Source organism: Pelodiscus sinensis, chromosome 4 (genome assembly GCF_052426305.1).
Source record: "Pelodiscus sinensis isolate ZL-2025 chromosome 4, ASM5242630v1, whole genome shotgun sequence".
Lineage (NCBI taxonomy): Eukaryota > Metazoa > Chordata > Testudines > Trionychidae > Pelodiscus > Pelodiscus sinensis.
Window position 1 is genome coordinate 135,109,130 of NC_143055.1, and position 21,497 is coordinate 135,130,626.

General features: G+C 47.2%; 1 long non-coding RNA gene across 4 annotated transcripts in view; it reads left to right on the forward strand.

Moving 5' to 3' along the window:
- The window catches only part of LOC112546584 (uncharacterized), a 387,426-nt gene that overhangs the window by 132,913 nt on the left and 233,016 nt on the right, over nucleotides 1–21,497 (forward strand). The window contains exon 3 of one of the 4 annotated variants that reach the window (XR_012903933.2): nucleotides 19,512–20,041. The exons of the other annotated variants lie outside the window; for them this stretch is intronic. This is a non-coding gene — a long non-coding RNA (uncharacterized LOC112546584). Of the gene's footprint in view, nucleotides 1–19,511; nucleotides 20,042–21,497 lie in introns of those variants that run through there. 4 annotated transcript variants of the gene reach the window in all.

Below are 21,497 nucleotides of genomic sequence, written 5' to 3' on the forward strand. Positions count from 1 at the left end.
TCTCTAAGAGAAGCAGCTGCTGCTGCCGCTCCTGCCTGGAAGTGTCCTGGCAGGAGCGGCATCATCTGTTCCATTGCTCTCTACAGTAGAGTCTGTATCATCCGACATATTCGGTAATCCGACCATGTGTCGGTCCTGTTTAGGTCAGATGATAGGGACTCTACTGTACTGACATACATTTACATTGGGCTCTCATCTCTTCAGGGCCAGGCCCCCTCTCGGTGTGCAGCACTTAACGCTGGGGAACACCAGAATAAATCATAGGAGCTGTTGGAATACACAGAACATGCTCCAGCCAATATCAAATGATGGACAGTGAGGGAGGCACACAACCGACTGCTCCAAATGTTTATGCTAGAACGTGTGAGGTTCTCGGGGTTTGCTTAGTGTTTCCGCAACCTATCTGTTGGTCAGGGACCTGCGAAGAGCGAGTAACAAAACCCCGTGAATAAAAAAGGGCTGCAAATGTTGAGTCATGACAATCTCCTTTGGACTTTCCGGGAAATCACCCCTAGCTACTGGTTGTCCAGGAGACCTGGGAATCTTGTTTGATCTCAACACAGCCAGGTGCTGGGCAAGAAACCGGTTAGACCTTTGCCGAGGAGTTGCTAAGGGAGTCAAGAGCTTTCACCTCTGTGGCATCTCAGCACACTTCTTGCCACCTTGCAGAGTGGCACTGTAGCAGTTTTACTATAGAGGTTTTCCTTCGGCACTAGATGATCAGGGAGGAGGGTTTATGCCTCTGAGAATAGCAACATACTATTGACAATTATGAATACTCCCCAAACCTTGATGGGACAAGAAGGCTGGATCCAAATTGAAATAATCTGAAGTCTTTCCATTCACTTCACTGCGAATTGAATCCATGCCCACATGCTGACCCTTCACCTTGTTGTTTTATTTGTAGTCTTTTTATAGTGCCTGCCCCAATCTTCAACAATCTCTTGAGGCTCCTAATTGGTGGTGTTTTGTACTTTGTCTCGGAGAACTGTTCTGCGAGGCACATCTCCAATGCCAATATATCCGCCTAATCAGAAAGTTCTATTGTGCTCTATCAGAAGCAGTTGGTAGCAATTTTCAGTTTTTATCAACAAGAAATATACTTGTCTGTGAATCTTTTATGCTCCCATAAATGTGATTTGGTGCTTATGCTGTGCTTCATGCTAATTGCACCCCTGTCTTTTGTGTTTAAAACAACCTAAAACTATCGGTAAGAGCAAAATACTTTGTCTCATGAAAAGCCTTAATTACAGTATTTCACAATTGTATTTGTGGGTCTGAATTTGCCTTCCTTTCACAGCATAATACTCCATTTTATCAAGTAATCATCCTACCTGCTTTTCTCTCGCGCGCTCTCTAATTTCACATATTCATCCAAAGCTTTTTTCAAATAAACCCTCAGCTGATGCAGCTGCATTTCCATCCAGTTAAACCTTTAGGAGAAAACGTTCGGTGTAAAACCCTGCCTTCCCCTAGCCAACTGCAGTACTTGTTAACGCATGTTGTCCACTTCTGACTCTCAAATCTGCATAAAACCCGAATAATGCCCTGGACGCTCGTGAAATTACTCCTGCTTTATGCCAGATAGCAGAGAACCATTTGGTGCATTAGGCTCCAAAACAGAGTTATCAGGTGATACAGTTTAGAGGGTCTGGATTGCCAAAGGGACTGGAAATGAGGTATTGAGCATTGTACCCCTGGGCCAGTGGGGCCTTCTGACCCTATTCTGGGCTAGTATGACTCACAGATGGTACCTTTTGCTAATTCTGCTGTGGCTTGTGTGAAATCAACCTGCCATATTGCTTGTGTGAGACCACACCTATCTTTCCCAGTGGTACAAATCAACACCTTGCTCGGTAAAAAAATGGAATGTCATGAAATGCAACGGTAAATAGTAGGTATTTTTCATGCTGGGCAGGATTTTCTAAAGAGCTTAATGCCCAGGTCCTCAAAGACATGTAGGCACCTAACTATCATTGAAATGAAAGGAGAGTTAGGCCCCTGCATGTATTTGAGGATCTGGACTGAAGTAACGTGGGGCGCAAGGCACCTGACAAGCCAGGAGGCACCCGGGTTCCCCATGCAATACCTGGGGAGAGCTAGATGCCCATACATAGGATTCATGGGAGGCAGAGAGCTGATCCGTGAGCTACCTAAGCTGGCCAATCAGAAACTGAGGAAAGGGTGGGTAGTCTGAGCCCACCCCTCCAAGTGAGATGTGAGACCTGAGTTCAGGGTACTCAAGGGGGATTCGAATCCAGGTCTCCCATACCCTGGGAGATCAGCCGTCTGCTGGTGTATTCACTGTACCATGTGCAGAGCCACTGCTGTCTCTTTGGTGGGTTTGAGCATGCTTAGTGCATGCTTGCTGGCTTAGGCCATGCTGGGGAGCTGGCCAAAGGGAGTCCTGGGTTGAGAGTCCTGCTGAGGCCACGGCACTGAGTGACTGGGTGTGCTCAGCTTTGCATGTGACCATCCGTGCAGTGCTAAGACGCCATGAAAGACGATTTGTGGAAATTTCAGCATGAGGGGGTGGGGCTTCACAAAGGTGTTTAGGTGACTAATTCCCCATTGAAATCAATGGTATTTAGGTATCTAACTCCCATTGATTTTCAATGCCTTTTGAAGTCTATCCAGGAACTTAGGTGCCTAACTCCCATGGGCTGTGAGTTTCTACCCTTCCTGAGTTAGGGGGTTTGGAGACTATATATTTTGGGCATAGGCACCTAAAGTAACTATGAGGCATCTCAGTCCTTTTAGGCTCCCTTGCAAACCAGACCAGTCATCTTTGGGGAGAGAGGGTAGATCCACCATTCCATGGTGGTGTTAGCCAAGCCTTTGGGCATGCCGAGAGGCTGGCTGACGAGTGACATACACATGCCTGTTCAGGAAATAACCAAACATTGCCAACCATCTTTGCCTGGTGCCTCCTGCCACCGCGACTGAGGCAAAGTGTCCTTTTTGCGCCAATCAACTGGCAACGGGAGCTGCTGCTTCAGTGGCGAGAGGGATCGCCTTTTCTTCATTTCCATTTCATGGCAAGAAAGGGTATGGTGGGATTTGGCTGTACAACCAGCTGAGCTGTTACGCCAGTTCTTAGCAAGTGGGACATAGTCTTTCCCTAAGAGGGTGCATTTCCATTAGGTCTGTAACACTCCAGCTACAGATTGTCACAGACACATCCACATGGCCTGCTATAAAAGCATGTGGTTGGCCAGACCTTCAGATTAGGCACAGAACTGTATATCTACATGACATTTTGGGGGAGACCTTTTTAGTGTGGCTCCTGTGTATGGTGTGCTGGACAGGGATGTTCCCCAGTTGGCAGAGACACACTCGCGCTGGCTCTCAATGAGGGAGTGCACTAAAAATAGCAGGGTAGCTGGTGGCAGCAGGCTTCCACTACCTAATCTACCTGAACTCTGTGGGGCTGATCTGGGCAGCTAGCCCATACCACTGTTGTCCATCCAATTGCAGCTGCATTGCCATGTTTAGGGCACTAGATCAGAGGTGAGCGAGTGTAAGTAGGTCTGTGCCAAATGGGAATCACATGGCTATCTCTTTGGCAGATGCAGTCTTGATCCCTGAGCCCTACACTGCAAATGTACCCCTTTTGGTTCATATTCTACCTCTGTCCTTAGATGGTGGCTGAATGGACACAGCACATTTGGGCCAATTTGCTGCCTATCAGAGCGGGTAGCTACAATTTTGTGATTAGCTGAAATGTAATGAAATCTGACTTACTGTTTATTATGGTTAGTTCAATATTCCGGTTAATGAGTTTTTAAACATCGTGAGAAAGTAGTCTGTGTATCCCATGCAGAGCAGGATAGCCATGCATCCCAATACGATGGGGGTAAGGGCTGGCGTTACAAAGCACTGCACGCAGTCAGTATCTTCTCTAATCATCATCTCGCTAACCGTAGACCAGCAGTGTCCAGCACACTAGCCACAAGTGGCTATTTGCCTGGGGGAGTGGGGCTAGTTGACTATAGCAGTGGTCACTCTAGTGGCTACTGCTTCAGAACTGGTTGGACACCATGGCCTTAGTCGCTGTGCTCCACTCAGGCATGGGGCTCTGGCAGCAGCAATGGTATTTCCTTCCCACATCTCAGATATTGGGCCTGATCCGAACCCCATGGAAGTCAATGGGGGACTTCCACTGACTTGGTAAGAATGTCTATGGAGGGTCAGACAAATGGTCCTACTACCCTGTCTCCTGACAGAGGCTCCTGCCAGATGTGTCAGAGGGAATGAACAGAGCAGGCCATTTATTAGTGATCCATCCAGTCTCAGTTAGAGGGGGGGTGCAGTTAGAAGTTTATGAAGACCCTAAGCATGGGCATGTGTCCTTAATCATCTTAACTAATAGCCATTAATGCCCCTACCTTCCATGCACGTACCCCTAATCATTTTTGTTGTCCTTCTCTATAGTTTTTCCAATTCTAACATACCTTGTTTGATAGCGGTTTTCAGGTATCTAAAATGGTGTCATGAGGAGGGAGAAAACTTGTTCATCTTGGCCTCTGAAGATAGAACAAGAAGCAATGGGCTTAAACTGCTGCAAGGGAGGTTGAGGTTGGACATTAGGAAAAAGTTCCTAATTGTCCTGGTAGTCAAACGCCGGAATAAATTGCCCAGGGAGGTTGTGGAATCTCCATCTGTGCAGATATTTAAGAGTAGGCTAGATAAATGTCTATTGGGGATGGTCTAGACAGTGCTTGGTCCTGCCATGGGGGCAGGGGACTGGACTCGATGACCTCTCGAGGTCCCTTCCAGTCCTAGTATTCTATAATTCTATGATTGGGTGACCAGAACTGCACACAGTATCCAAGGTATGAGCACACCATGGATTGATGTAGTGGCAGTATGATGTTTTTCTGTCTTATTTTCTGTCCCTTTTCTAAGTCCTTTTTCTAAATATTCAGTTAATTATTTACCTGCTGATAGCAGATGTTTTCAGTATCTATCCAGAGTGACACGAGGATCTCCTTCTTGGTTAGTAATAATGACTTTGAAGTCCACCAGTTTGTATGCAGGGTTGGGATTATATTTCATAGTGTGCCTCACTTTGCATTTATTGACATGGAATTGTTTCCGACAGTTTGTTGCCCAATCACCCAGTGTTTGTAGAACTGTCAGATCCCTTTGTAACATTTCGTAGCCTGCTTTAGACTTACAAAATTATTCAGGATAGGAATAGTCTACAGATATTGCCTCCTCACTCTTCACTTCTTTTTCCAGATCACTTCTGATTATGTTGACTTGAACACATCTCAGTACAGATCCTGGCAGGACCCGAATCTTTACTTCTCCCCAGTGTGAAAACTGACTCTGTGTTCCTAGTCATTGTTTCCTATCTGTTAACTAGTTACTGATGCATGAGAAGACCATCCCTTTTATTCCATGACAGTTTAGTGTGCGTAACAGCCTTTGGTGAGGCACCTCATCAAACATCTGAAAGTCCACCGACCCCCCCCCCCCACTCGAAGAATTCTAATGGATAGGTGAGGTGTGACTTTTCTTTGGAAACGCCATGTTGACTCTCCCCTAGCCCATTGTGTTCATCTGTGTGTCTGTTAATTCGGTTCTTCATGATTTTCAACCAGTTAGCCCAGTACAATTGTCAGGATGGTTTCTGGAACCCTTTTATTAAAAATAAGACCGCATTATATTAGCTGTCTGCTGTCATGTGGCACAGAGGCCGGTTTAGGTGATAGGTGACATAGCACAGTTAGTAGTTCTGTAATTTCTTGTTTGAATTCCTTCAGAACACTTTGGTGATACCATCTCATCCTGGTGACTTATTACTGTGTATCAATCTGTTGTAAATGCTTCTCTATTGACTTCTCTACTGGATATGAGTCACCAAGGTGCCCTTGTAGCCAAGAAGGCTAATGGCATATTGGGGTGCAGTAGAAGGAGCATTTCAGCAGATCTAGGGATCTGTTATTCGGCACTGGTGAGGCCACATCTGGAGTATTGCATCTAATTCTGAGGCCCCCATTACAGAAAGGATATGGACACATTCGAGAGGGTCCAGCAGAGGGCAACGAAAATGATTAGGGGGCTGGAGGATGTGACCTACGAGGAGAGGCGGAAGGATTTGGGTTTGTTTAGTCTGCAGAAGAGAAGAGTGAGGGGGGGGGGGGGATTTGAGAGCAGCCTTCAACTCCCTGAAGGGAGGTTCTGAAGAGGATGGAGAGAGGCTGTTCTCAGTGGGGGCAGATGGTAGAATGAGGAGCAATGGGCTCAATTCACAGTGGGGGAGGGCTTGGTTGGATATTAGGAAAATCTATTTCCCTAAGAGGGGAGGAAGCACTGGGCTGGGTTCCCTAGGGAGGGGGTGGAATCTCCAACCCTAGAGGTTTGTGAGTCTCAGCCTGAGAGCGCCCTGGCTGGGATGATTGAGTTGGGTTGGTCCTGCTTTGGGCAGGGGGCTGGACTCAATGACTCCTGAGGTTTCTTCCAGCCCTATGATTCTATGACTTCTCAGTCTGAGAGTTTCTGCTGTTTGTCACCTAAAAAGAGTGGCGCGAGGTAGAAATCACCCTTCTGCACTGAAGACTGATGTAGGAAGTTCATTGAGCTTCTCCACATTGGCCTTGTCTTACTTGAGTGCTCCTGTAGCAGCCTGATCATGCAGCAGCCCAACAGCCTGTTTGGCAAGTTTTCTGCTTCTGGTGTATTTTTTTAAAATGCTGTTAGTTTGTGTCTTTTTTGCTATTGTCTCTTCACATTTGTTTTTGGCCATTTCATCGAACTTTTACTCTTGGCCTGCCAGAGTTTATGTTCCTTTCTGGTTTCCTCGGTAAATGGGAAATGAGCTTTGGATAAGGCCCGCGTTAATGTCTGAAAGGTAACAAGTATTCAAAATTGCTTAAGCACAGTTTGGTGATTATGATAATATTTTTGTTATTTTGAAAGTAAAGCACTTACTGTTAATTATGACTGATTACAGCATTCATCACACATTTGTGACATTGTTCTCACAGCAAAAATGGCAGAGCCCACCTCACCGGTAAAGAATGAACATCCTAATTTGAGAGCGGCTCAGGCCTTAAAGGTTTGGGGCGGGGGGAGGGAGCTCTTGTGAAAGTATGAGGTGTTGTTGCTTTCATACACCTACACAAGATTCTACAGAGGAGGGTGGTTTCTGAGAAATTAATGAGTCAGTGAATGGTGGCATATGTATGCTTTAACTCCTTCGGTGTTTCCCTCCCATTCTAGTGTACCACTGGAGAGCCAATAGCCTTGCTGGGCCCTGAGAAATGTGGGGTAGGGGGCAGCTCTATGCTCCTGGAAGAGGCAGGGTGTCGGACAGAAGGGGTGGATGGGTGCAGCCATCCCTTAGTGCTACCTGAGGCCCACTGTGCCACTCCTCTAGCCTTCATGCCCTGCACGTGCCATGTGACACTCTGGCAGAGTATAATGGGCCCGGGGGTCACATTACCAGCCCCCAGGAGAGTTGTCCGCTTTGCCCCTCCCAAGCGGCGGGTCTGGTGTACACTGGCCTGCATTATTAAAGTTCACAGTACTCTGAATCTGCCAGCAAATATTGGAGGACTTATCAGATATAACGCTGATATTCTGGTGAGAATCCCTTCACCAAGGAAACACCGGGGTGTTTGCATTGCTCCCAGTAAGAGTCATTCTGAGCCATCATCCTTTCCTGTGTACATCCTTTCCTTAGCCCTCCTATGAACAACGGTGCTTCTCTCCCTCCCCAATTGCTTTGAGGCATGCACACTTGATTTGGCTAAAGACAAGATTAAAGATATGTTGATGACTTTCTTTTTAACAGTGGAAAACCGCTGCAGGCTATTTCTTACCCCACCTCTAATGATCTGACTGGGGTATGCAGTCCTTGCTCGCATTGAATACTCATAATGACTAAGCAGGGTGTGTTGTCGTTTTGGAAGCAACTTACGACTGTCAACTAAGGATGTAGCTGACATCTCGGCTGTCACACTTCTCCCGCTTGCTAATGAAAATTCTATGTTTAGCAGAGGTCTCCTGCATTTCCATATTGATAATCTCAGTCGTGTAAATAGTGTTGCAATGTAAATGTCACACTTCTTCCTGCATGATCTGCTTTCTCCTTGGCCACTGGACACAATTTTCTGAAACTGAGGAAGTCATCCATCACGTTTCTCAGGGGAAGGCTAAGCAAATATGAGCCTGTGTCCTGGTGATATTTCCAATTTATCAGTGACTATTATTGCTATTATTTATTATTATCATTGCACTTAGCAGCCCCAGGCATGGAGCAGCACTCCAGTGGGCAAGGTGCCATACAAACACAGAGCAAAAGGAATTTACAGTCTGACTAATCTAAGGCTACATCTGCATTACAACAGAAAGACAGCTTAAGCTACACAACTCCCGCTATGTGGAGGAGGTAGCTGGAGTCGACTTCCCTTAAGTCTAGTTACCATGAAGTCTACGTGGTGGGATGCTGATGGGAGAAACTCTCCCATTTATTTCCCTTATTCTTTTCATCCAGAATAGAAAAACAGGGTCAACAGGAGAGCGATCTACAGTCGATTTGGTGGGTTTTAACTAGACCTGCTAAATCAACCACCAGTGGATCGATCTCAGAGCATCGACCTGGGCTGTAGTATAGATGGAGCCTAAGTGAGAGCAGATCCCCAAATTCAAGAGAATTTTACTCTATACCAATAAGTTCCCCAAACTCTGGTTGTTTCTCTGAACTTTATACTCTACTGACTTTCTGGATCTACAGAAGTGAGTTAGAATCAAAATAGATGGTGGTGGTACTACCTTCCTGCAACTTGGCAGTGGATTAGAATAGGTGACCCTTACGGTCCTTTCTAAGCCTAAGATTCTATGACCTTTGAAGTGTTAATGCAGAGAGAAGAACCTTCCCAAGTGTCATAAATAACTCTTCTGAAAGCATAATGTAAGTTGTTGTGCTGTTGCTCATCAAGCCAGAATAAAAGTTTATTAGCAAATAACTTTTAGTTTTTTAACAAATGTATCTGATAATTAAATTTTATTTTGGCTTTGCTGTGCCAAAAAGCCCAGAAGAGCTTGTGTCATACTTTCAATAGAGCTATTTATATGCTACGTGTGGCCTGCAGATTACTTTGTAAGTAGTGTTCTTCCACCTACTCTGCAGAATGAGTCTAGAGAAACTAATGAACAGCCATTTGTCTTCACAGGGATCTAAAATGCAATAAAGGACCTATCATGGTATCTAAAATGCATGAAGGTCCTCATGCTTCACCCTGCCTCCTCTCACTTTCTCAGAAGACAGCACTAAAAATGAAGGACTAGGCTGCCTGCTCATGTATTTGAAAGTAGCTTCACTCAAAGTTAGTGAGGTTCCACCAATGTACATCAACACTGGACATGGCCCAAAGTGAGTGACCTGTTCTCCAGTTTAGTCACTATGTCATGGTTTTCTTTTCATACATTCATAGCTTTTATGGCCGGGAAGGAGTATTCTGATATTCTAGTCTAAAACAGCCCAGTGTTTCCTCCATCAAGCCCATATCTGGTGGCTGAGCTAGAGCATAAATTACTTTTTTGACAAATAATCAGGCTTTATTATAATGGGAGCCATTTAAGAACCTAGATAGTACAGTTGGCAGAAATTTTATGATATTTAGTTTTCTCCAGGTTTTTTTTTTTTGGCTGAATTTTGGTGAAAAGAGAGACATTTTCCTCAGTAGCCACATCCCATTTTAACAAGTTCTGCTAGCAAGATTAAATAAGACAGAAATCAAGCAACCACATAGCACATTTCCTTAGAGAACAAGCCAGTTAATACTGAAGAAATTTCCCACCCTAGAGTTACTGGAGGGGCCTTTTTAAGAATGATGAACAGAGCAGAGGTTCTGCCCAGTAGCAGCCATTAATAATCCCATGACATTTTCCATCTGAATAAAGGTCTTAAAAACCATTATCCTGACCACAGTCTAATTTAGGCAAATACATTCTACCTATGTGCGTCACTTAAGACTAACACAAGACACACAGAAAAGGGAAGAGCAAAATAGCAAATAAAGAGCTTTGATTTGCATCATTGTGCAAGGCCTTGTCTACGCTAACCCTTGCCGTCAATCAATCTACATGACTTCAGCTACACAAATAGAGTAACTGAAGCTGACGAATTTACTGTGGTGTCTTGTGTGGGATAAAGCTGGTGGGGGCTACTCTCTCATCTTCTTGTCCCGATGGAATACCAGCATGGATGGACATGCATTTGGAGACTGATTTATTGTATTAAGCAGACATGATAAATCAACAGCCGATGGATCAATCGCTGCAGCATTGATCCCCGGCATAGTGGAGACAAGCCCTTTAATGTCAAATACCTCTCATCATTAGCTCCAACAGCAGTCTTCTTAGTCTTGAGAAAATAGCATCAAGAGGGGGCCCGTTAACAGTTTTAAATGTTAGGTATGTCCTGTTATCAGGAGTGTGGTGATCAACCCTTCTCCCTGACCTGTGAAGGGAGGACAAGCAGTAATGGGCTTAATTTGCAGGACAGGAGATTTAGGTTAGCTCATAAGAAAAACTTGTTACCCGGGTAGTTAGATTCTGGAATAGGCTTCCGATGGAAAGAATGGAATTCCCATCACTGAAGCTTTCAAAGAATAGGTTGGACAAACACCTGGTATTGATGGTCTTTGTTTACTTGGTCCTGTCTCAGCACAAAGGGCTGGACTTCTTGAGGTGCCTTCCAGCCTGACCTTTCTGTGATTCGAGAATTATGGATAGAGAGATCTGCAGTATCCGGGGCTGAAAGCTTTAAATGTAACAACAAGAACTGTAACACCTCTTCTTGTATATCTTTCTGGCTATCTAGCTACAGTATAAGTAATCACAGCTGTGAAAACAGAAGAGCATGCATTAAGGAAAACCCACGTCTCATCCGTGCATGCCACAGAACGCTATATGATCATTTAAAATCATAACACAACGTAGGCTGTGATGTGTCAGAGGATAAAAATATATATTTGATTGGCTATATGCCATAGTTTTATCTACTTAATACCAGTTTGAGAAATTAGTGGTCATTCAGCTAACTGGTATGTTCCAGCTGTGGGACTTTTTAATTGTTAGAAGCCAGGTCTGATCCAGGGAAAATTTAGTATCAGCACATTGCTGACTGAAGGCTCTTTCCCACAAAGCTTCTGACAAGGCCAGGAGGTTCTTTTCTTCTACTGTTTACTCACAATTGATTTCTCTCCTTGGCTTGTGTTTTCCTGCAATAAATATCTTATTGTAGCTAATTCCACGTTACTTTTTCCTCTGCCCATTATAACTTTTTCTCCCCTCAAAAGTCCTTTCCCAACACAGGTATCCCTCTGGGTGGTTGAATTTCACTGGAAAAAGGAGTGAGAGGAGGAAATCTTGGCTTGTTGGTTGATACTCCCCCTCCTTTCATCTCACCCTACAATCATTGCAAAGCAGCCTTCTAATATTAGGCTATCAATTTATTGTTGCAATATTTTAAAATTAGTATAATCTGTAAATAATAATAATAAATAATAACTAGCTGGTAGTATTCCCCCAAAACCAGAGTTATAATTGGCCCTGCATTAAAAAGTGATAGATAATAAGACAGAGAAATATCTTATTGCCTCTTTATAAATCCATGGTATGCTCACAGCTTGAACACTGCATGCCAATGTGGTTGCCTCATCTCAAAAAAGATCTCTTGGCATTGGGAAAAGTTCAGAAAAGGGCAACAAAAATGGGGTTTGAAATGGTTGCCGTATGAGGAGAAATTAATAAAACTGGGACTTCTCATCTTAGAAGAGAGGAGACAAAGGGGGGATATGCTAGAGAGAGATAAAATCATGCTGTGGAAGAAGTGAATAAGAAAAAGTTATTTACTTGTTCCCATCGCAGAAGAACTAGGAAAAAACTTAAACAACAAATGGTCCTGCAGCACTTTAGAGACTAACAAAACGTGGGTGATATCATGAGCTTTCGGGGCATTGGCCACTGTGGGCCGACAGGGCACTGGGGTAAATGGACCTTTAGCCTGACCTAGTCTGGCCGTTCTTATGTTCTTATTGTGCAAGGTGCTATACACACCCAGAGGCAGAGATACCCTCTCCTCTGCCTGGAGTGGATGGCAATTCGGATACTTGCCTCCCAGTTTGCCCCACCCTGGGGGAACGGAGCATCATTGCTGGATAGTCTTCAGCCTCAGGATGCTTTTCTGGGCCTCCTGGTTTTTCCAGCCGAGGCAGCAGGGCCTTAATAGAGGTTAGTGGCACATTGGAGGGAATGGCCATTTTTTGCCTCTAGCGGCTTTCTGCCTTTGTGTCCAGGAAGCGCTTGAGAGGAGCAGAGGTGTTTTTGCAGGCTGCTGAGCCCCTGCAAGGGGAGGAGAGGGGAAGAGGCAAGAGAGATTGCACAGAGGGAAGTAAAATACTTAGGCAAGCGAATGCCGGGATCGATCACGGGAGCAGCTCATGCCTGGCTGGAGATTGATGGGAAGGAGATGCTATGCCTCGCTGCCCAGGTTTACCTAATTCCTTTCAACATCAATATTGTTTTTATGGCGCAGTTACCTAACCTAGTTGCCGCTTGCTATTTAATCTATACAGCTATTATTACCTGAATGTTGATGGGGAAAGCAGCGGGAGGATGCTCTGATTGGGCCTTAATTGCTGGACTGCACCTGCTCTGCACTGAGAGGATGGGAATGGCCCCAGTCTCCCTTATTGTTCTCAGCATCTCACGTCAGCGCGTTGAATCCACCTCGGTGCGAAAGCAAGCGCGCTGCAGTTCCTTTGCGGAAGGAGCTGTGAACCCACCAAGCATGCTTGGCTCTCCGCCCCCATTTGGAGCATCAAATGGAGATATTGGCTTAGCCGCTAATTACACATTTCCAGTGAGAGAGCCCGAGCTTCGTAAACCATCTATTGGCCGCTTGGTGTTTGGAATGAGCAGAAAGCTGTTGAGTTTGCATTTCCCCGGGTAGCCAAGTGAAAAGCCGCGCTCCTGGGGCTGGAAAACCATGAAGTGGTAAAGCAGAGAGGAAAACCCCCACAACTTTCCTTCAGGTAGAGGCCTGAAGATACATACGCCTTTGAGAATGAGATGTCACGCTGGCTTATTAGAGCCCGGACTGTTTAAAACAGAAATCGGAAAGCACAAGCGAAGAGCTGCAAGGGAGCTGGCTGGGTTTTATAAATGAACGCGCCATCTGCCTCTCTTGACAAAGTGTGTGTTGCTGACTCTGTAATGAGCAGGCATTGGAAAGCCGTGCGCTCACAGCGAATCAGAGATTCAGGAGTCAGGGCAGCCCTGTCCCAGTTCATCCACAGAGCTGACTGAGGTCGGGGCCAGGACTCAGGGTAGGTGGAGCTTCTGGCGGCTTCTTATGCTTTCTCCGGTGCCCCTGGCCAGTCCTGCCTCGGTGAGTGCCTCCTCCCACACCACCAGGGCTGCAACGCCTGTCCTTCTAGCAATCCCAGAGATTAGCCCTTGAGGCTGATGACATGGGAAACCACTATGCTGAAAGCCCAGGCAGGGAAGTAAGGATGCTCTTTTACTCCCATTGCCAGCTCTGCAAGAACAAGCCCTGCTCAGAGAAGGGTGGCTGACTCTTGCGAATCCATCGGTGGGGTGTACTAGTGACACCCGATTTGCGTGCAGCTCTCAAAAGGAAAGAGCCTGTTGCCAAGGGACAAGCCTTGCTGCTGAGCTTATAGTCAAATTAACTCTCTCCTCAAGCACCGCCCGTATGAAACCAACCAAAGGGGGAAGAGCTCACAAAATAGCCCGGTGGTTTCAGATGTTTGCACAGAAGACCAGTAATGGTTCATCTGTATTTTAAGTGTCTGTTTATTGACTTTTATACACAGTATATTTAAAACAGAATTAGCATTTTCATTCTTTGATAAGCCTTACCGCGGGAGCCATGTTCGTCTGTATCCGCAAAAACGAGAGCCCTGTGGCACCTTGGAGACTAACAGATTTATTTGGGCATCAGCTTTCATGGGTAAAAACCCTCTTCATCAGCTGCATTGGACAGAGTGTTTTTTTTACACAGGAGAACGGATGCCCAATTACATTTGTTGGTCTCTAAGGTGCCACAGGATTCCTCATTATTTCCATTCTGTGTCTCTGAAAAGGTGAGAGGAAATTTCAGGCACTTCCTTGTTGTATTGCAGAAAAAGAGGACAAAAGAGGAGGCAAAACTGAGCCTTTCAGAGAGCTGGTTTCAGGTAGAATCATTTGAAGCATCATCATTTGACATGTAAACACGTTTAAGTGGGTTTTGTGGGGGAAAGCCCTGCACGGCTGCTCATAGGCCCTGCTCGGGTGTGAAGGAAATGCGAACGTTGGAGAAGGCTTCTGGACTCCAGAGGAAGCTGGGGAGAAAGACAGGGATGGGAAGTGATTCCCGGAGGATAACTCGGAGAGCACTTTGGGGACCAGGCACTGTTGCTCCTTCATGGATCAGAGCCCAGGGGAGTGGGCTGAGCTGGCTACAGGAGGAGCCACACCACCTGCCCACGACAGCACACCTCTGGTTATCAGAGGGCCAGGGCTGTAGAACCTCCCTACTGGCAGGTTGCACTATGTGCGCTAACCACTAGGCCACCTAACCCACCCAGGATTTGGTCTCCTCAGGAGTTTTGAAAATGTTCCCCACAAGGTACTCTGCATGGGGCATTGTTTGCCTGGGCTTTTGCTGAGGGCATGGGCAGAGGACTGTAGTCAGGCAGGTGGAGCAGGCTAGGGAGAACCCTGACTCCACTGAAGTCAGCGGGAGGCGTTTCGGCAGAGCTGTGCTCTCTTCTTGGAAGGTAGAGTTTGCCCATTGGGGATGGCTTGTGGAGGCATCGATCAAGTCTTCCTCTTTCGGATTGTTCCTCTTTGTTCGGGATGTCGCTTTAGAGAAGCTCCGGAAAATAAATACAGCTAATTGAATGTGCCATTTAGCAGCAGCAGGTCTGTCCCTCCAGAAAGACTCCCCAGCTCCGTTGTGTGACAGCTGTGCACTGTAAGCCGCGGATCAATAAAACCAGCCACTTATCCAGTGTTTTATGTTTATCTCCTGCAGCAGAAAGGAAAGCAGGGAGAAGCCGATGATTGCATGTAGAGCTTGTTGCAAAGTGCCAAGATTATTCTGCAACAAAAATATTAAAAGAAAACTTTGCACTGATATTTTTTAGTTTAGAAAAAATAATTTGTGTGTGTGTGTGTGTGTGTGTGTGTGTGTGTGTGTGTGTGTTAAGAAAAAAATACCATTTTCCCTTCTTTTCTTAACTACTTCCCCCTCCTTTTTTCCACTGCCAAAGGCAGAGGAGTGAGCCAAACTGGGCCTTTCCCCAAGGTTCTGAAACAGAAAGGGTTAGAAACTTAAAAAAATATTGTGGTAGAAAGTTTTTGATCTGAAATGTTGTCAAAACAAAACTGCAAAAGCAAATACATCCTTATGCACACACAACACACATGCAAATATTGTCGTGAAAGCCTGATTTTTAGACATAAAAAAGTCTTTGGAAAAATTCTGAACAGATCTAGTTTTGCATCTTTAGCTTGGAGCTAAAGCATTTTCCTAGCAGCTGAGTGGGACTTACTCCAGGCCTATCTGTTAGTCCCGGGGTTCTGGGACACACGGTGCGGGGGGGGGGGAGGGACACCTTCGTGCTTGCCCCCACCGCAGGGTGAGTTAGTGCTCACGGTCTTTGTGGATGCTCGGGGTTTCCCTGCGGCTTTGATGTGGAGCCAGAACTGAGGGACTCTGGGTTAGGGCTGGGGATGAGGGGCTTGGAGAGTGGGAGTGGGCTCAGAGCTGGGGCAGGGGTTGGAGCGTGGGAGGAGGTTCCGGTCAGGCAATGCTTACCTCAGGCTGTGCCCAGTTGGGGGCACTGTGGGGCTAAGGAAGTCTCCCTGCTTGCCAGCCCTGGCTCCGTGCTGCTTCCTGAAGCAGCCGTGAACTACGGCCAATGGGAGATGAGGAGCTGGTGTTGGGGGCAGGGCAGTGCACAGAGCTCCCCTGATCACACCTGCCCCTAAGGGCCACAGGGGTAGACCTGGGACTTCTGGCCAGCGGTGCAGAGACGTGCTGAGGGCCGGATGAAAGGGAGCAGTGTGCAAGGTGTGGAGCCATGAGCAATAGGTTCCCCACCTGTGCTGTAAACTTTGTATATGATGGAAACCACGTCAAGTGCAGCAGCCCCTTTCGTTCCAGCACGTTCACATCACTCAGAGCTCTTAACGATCTGTGTCAGTGCAGCCCCATGTTGCCTCTCCAGCCGATTGATATATTGTACTGCGAGAGACTGTCTCTTTCCGAGGGCTTGACATAAAGTCCTAACCCAACTGGACTCTTGTACTGGTGTCACTGGGCGTTGGATGAGGCCCTACCCTGACCAGTACCGTATCACTCATGCCACATAGGGCCTCTGATTTACTGCTCACGTTCCCAGCAGGAGGTGCACGTGAATTACAGAAGAACAACTGTACACAGAAAGTAGGCTTAAACGACCTGCAAGGGATGCTGGCAGGGAGAGTAAGGAACGAGCATTCACCATGTCGATGGGGGCTTCAGAAGAGCAACGCAGCCAAAGCATTTTACAACATGTACACGCCTGCTGAAGTTGTAAGCGACCTTGTGAAAGATTTAAAAAGCCTACAGGCCTGGAGCGGCCTGGCCAGGGGATTTCTCTGCTTCTTTCAGGAAGGGTCAGACACCTCTGTCTGTTTGCTTGCCGCACCGTACAAAACCTGGCGTGGTTGAAAAGAAACCGATAATTAGGTCAGTGGGGAAAGCTAACAACACGGCCTCATGTGAGCGAGCAGGAGAGAAGGGGCACTCCAGCTCTTGCAAAGGAACATTTTCTTTGGCTTGTCAGAGCAAGAAGGGAGAACAGTTTTGCCATGTGGATTGGGGACTTCTGGAGAGCGCACTCCAAAGAGGAATAACCGGTCTGCAGCCCGTGTGAGCTGGAGTACGATACTCCCCAGGGCTCTTCCTTCCCTTTCCAAGTTCCATCGCCTTCTCTCCCAATTAGCTCCTTCCTCTGGCTTGCACCGACGACGTGGCTTCATCTTGTTCACTTGAATAGCTGGAGAGAACAGGGGACAATGTATTAAAAGGTGCAGGCATAAGAGCAACGAGGGTAATAACCAGCATAATGATACATGATGATGGTGAGGAGTCACTGCGGTAGCATTCCCAAAGTCAGGGGTAGTCAAAGGGCAGGTGGTGGGCCGAATATGGACTGCCAGAGCTTTTGTATGGCCCCTGAAATCGATCTTTCCTTTACTCATTATTCTCATTAGTGCCATTATTCTTATTGTCTCTGGAGTCCAGATATTGACTATACCTTGGCCAAGAAATGTGGAACTTGACAAAAAATAATAGCCTGCCCGTGCTCTAGGGGCTAGATATTTCCAAATGACTCTGAAGATGGGGCTGCTCCAAAGAGCGTGTGATCACCGGGCACACAGAGGAGCAGATGAGGGGGCTCTGATGGCAGAGACGCAGTTATGGGAGCCCAAGAGAAATTGCTGGAGCTGGGTGGCCTGGGAGAACGCACCAGGCCCCGTTTAGGATTGAGCCCAACTGGGGAAGAGCTGGGTGCTAAATTAAAGACGAATCCCAGCTGTGTGGAGGAGGGAGACTAAGAAAAGGATTTCAGGACAGCAGGAGGGGAAACAGTAAGACCAGGCAGACAATAGGGTTTGGGGAGCTCTCCTGAGAAGGCAGCTTTGTCCACAGGCCTGGAGAGAGTCTGAGAAGCCACAGGTATGGAGCAAGCTCTCGGGATGAGCCTTGCTACAGGGGTAGGACCCTTGGACGCACCCATGGGAAAGAGAGAGATGTAGGGACAGCTGCAGCAGTGGTAGAGGCAGACGGGAGCCCTGGGAGGCAATGAAGTGTGCAAGAGCTGGAAAGGACTCTGCAGAGCCCAGGGTGGGACAGAGTCTTTGGGGAGAGGGCCCAGAGATTGGTCAAAGTCGGAAGAAGTCCAAGGAGGCAGCAGGGAGTTTGAGGAAGCTGAGCGTGTTACAGGTTCCTGGGCTGGAACCCTCTGCAGAAGGAGCATCTAAGTTCTGGTAATGGCTGCTGGGGAAGGTAGGGCGAAGCTCTCTCCCTGCCCTTAATTCGAGGGCCCAGAGTTGGGCTGAAGATTAGGCATAAGGCCACTGGGGGAAGGTGGCCAAGTTGGGCAGCCTCTGATGGAGGTAACGCGTTTAAAGGGGATGCAATGCAAGAAAGGCTTTGCAGGCCAGTGCTGAGCCATCCCATCGCCTCCAGGGAGCTACATGGGTGGGAGTGGCTCAGGGCGGGAAGGCAGACCCAGGAGGATGCAGAGGAGGGAATGGAGTCTGCCTTGCTCCCCTGGCACTGCGAGGGCTGACGGGGGTAAAATGCATCGCCACTGCTCGACTGCAGAGTCCCACAGGGAATGGCTCCGTCGGCTCAATGGGTGCACTCTGAAAGTCCCGTTCCAGAGCCGTGGGGAGCTTGGACCCACCCGTAAAATGCTCCTGTGGCACTTGCACTAAGTAAGCGCCACCGCTCTTGCTTCCCTGGAACAGCCTTACTCATCTGAAAGCTCTTTCTGTGTCATGATCATTCTGCCTCCTTGTGCTGGACTCGGCCTCGTCTTCACCTCTGCTAACCCACCCTAATCCATGCTCCGTTTCCCCCAAAGCTGGGGCATATAGCTGAGTCTTCTGCCTGAGCTGCACCAGTCCCCTTTGGTAGCCTTCCGCAAGCCTCTGAGACTATATCTTTATATATTCTCCCTGTCTCATAACCAAGGCCTGTTGCCTTCCCTCACACAGTTCTCAGCCGTGTTCTCCCTCTGACCGGCTCTTCTTCATTATCTGTTTGCTTTTATTTTACTCCTCTTCTGGTGGCCTTACCATGTCCACTAGAGTGGATTCAAACCTGTCTTCCTCCACCGCTAAGATCCTTTCAGTTAGCTTTAGGGCTTCAAGTCATCCTTTCTGGCTCCTGACCTTACAAATGGTGCAGGCTCGCGCTGTACGGTTCCCAGGACAACTCACCTCGCAAATGACAAAAGAGTCTGGAAGTGTTCTGTGAATAATGTTTTGACTCTAACCAATTTGCTTTGACTGTAATCATTCTAGCAAACAAGTTTATTGGCAGGAAGGTTGACTGAATCAGTGCTTTTTTAACGTGAGTGTTGCAGAGTATTTGCCAGACATGAATTTTGAATGTCTAATTGCAAGGATCTGCTTCAAGAACCTGTTTTTAACACCTGCACTCCTCCAGTCAGGGCCCGGAAATACGCCATTTGATGTATGTGCCCAGTAAAAACAGCTCAGATTTCGAACATCAACTACGCGCAATGACTGGCGTGTGAATGAGCTGCAGAACAGGTATTATTCATAGACACTATGCAGTGAGTAATTCTGAATAAGTCTGGGAAAATTGAGATGTCTTTGTGAACAGTTTGTCAATGGGAAACCGTCAAGATGCATCAAAGAAATTCTTTACTATGAATCACTCACTCTGCTTTCTTCACAAGGAGCAGAGGAGACGACGGCATGTAACTTTGCTTGGGCTTCACGATTCTGCACCCTTGCCGATTTCACGATTCTGCACCCTTGCTGGTTTTGAAGTTTAGGCACTGGAGATCTGACTTCACTTCCTGCCATGGACTTTGTGACTCTAGGCAATGCCTTTGGCCTATGTGCCTCACCCTGCTATTTCTGTAAAATGGGACTGAGGCTACATCTTCGCTCCATCTCCCCTTGGGCTGGTTCTGAATCTTGCAGGGGGAGGAGCATTGCACACCTGGAAGCTTTCCACAGTTGCCCCCGGTATTAGCCAGACTCAAATATTTTGGGTCCCAAGGCATAACTGGGAAGATGAGAAGAACATGGCTGTTGGAGAAGTTTCGTAGCTGTTCTTTGAAGGGTTTCCAGACACGTTCCCTGGATAAATCAGGCACTGGCCGCTACTGGAGGCAGTGAATAATGAATTGTGATAACGAATTGTGCTTTGTTAGCAAAGACTGTGCCTGATAGCAGGTTAAGCTGAACAAGTAGAACTGTATTAAACGCTGAGCCCTGCTCTGTTCACATGGCTGCATCACTCCGCGCCTAAGTCCTTGCTTTGCTAATGTCCCCTCACTGCCCCTCCAGGGACCATGGGCCCTCTGACTCCGCTTTGCTGGCCATAATACAGCTCATGCATTTCACAGACATTTGAACAGCACCCCTGAAAACAAACGGATGCCCATATCCCCTGCCCAGACCCCCGGGCTTGCTAGCATGTAGCTGTGGGCTTGCTTTTACCACAGACTCACCTGGATGCATAGGCTTGGAGCTGGTTGGGGGTCCTTGACAGGCCATGGTGCTGGGGGTGACCTGTCTGTCTCTGTCACCGATCGCTGAGTTGTGCAAACTGTCCTCTGTGAAGCCTCCACCATCCCTCGGAAGGCTCTCGCTGGGCTTCCTGACACAAGATGGCTGATTTAGTCTGGCGGTCCACACTGGATTGTTGGTATTGGCCAGCTAACACAGATTAAACATTCATCTGCCTTGTGCTTACTAGAATTGTATGATGGGCTAATTAACACAGGTTTATAGCAAGTTAAACAGATAACTAGTCCCTCCAACACGTACGGCGCCCTGGGAATATGCATGGAGAGCTGACCAAGAGAAAGGAAAATTGGGCCACAGGAAACATGATGCTCTGTGTCTGCGTAGGCTGTGAGGCTGGTTTACAATGGTGTATTAGTCTGAGAGGTGCATGGATGCTGTGTGATGGGCACAAATACAAATGTTAACATGGGTAAATGTGCAGAATTTCATTCAAACATGCCCTTAAAGGAGAAGCCATCTGTGTGGCTGTGCTTCCCTCAAACTCCTTTTCAACAGAGATTTCCTTCCAAAGGAATATTGCTCCTCTGGAGTACACCCATCCTGAGCCTGCCCTTGCCATGCCTGGCCCCTTGGCAATTTAATTTGAAACATTTTTAAAAACATGTATTTTAGGGAAAAGGTTCCCCCAGACACTTGAGTGTTTGTGGATGTTGTTTGTGCGAGCACTAAGATGATCCTAATGACTCTGTTCTTCCACATCCCCCCTTCCGCACTGCACTAAGCGTAGGTTCCCTCTCAATGGTCCCTCTAATTTTTTTCATCTATGTGCAGAATAAATTTTATGTGATCCAAGGCATGTGCAGATGTGCACCACCCACAGGAACACATGCTGCCAGCTGTAGGTGCTCTGTTCATCAGCTGGGTGGCACCTGGCTCTCGCCTAGGTGGCCACCCAAGCACTCAGCTGACCGGGTGTCATCTAATGTATTTCAAGCTGTGGACTAGCTCCCAGTGCTTGGTTTCAAAGTCAGTCCTGGGGGGTGGCAACTGCCTTTCGAAAGCACCTGTCAGCGTCAGGGGGCAGAGAGGCTTCCAAAAGAAAAAAGTCCAGAGGATCAGTGCTGCATACTTATCCCCATGCAACATGAAAAGCTTGCGCCATTGACTATTGGCGCTACAAGCTA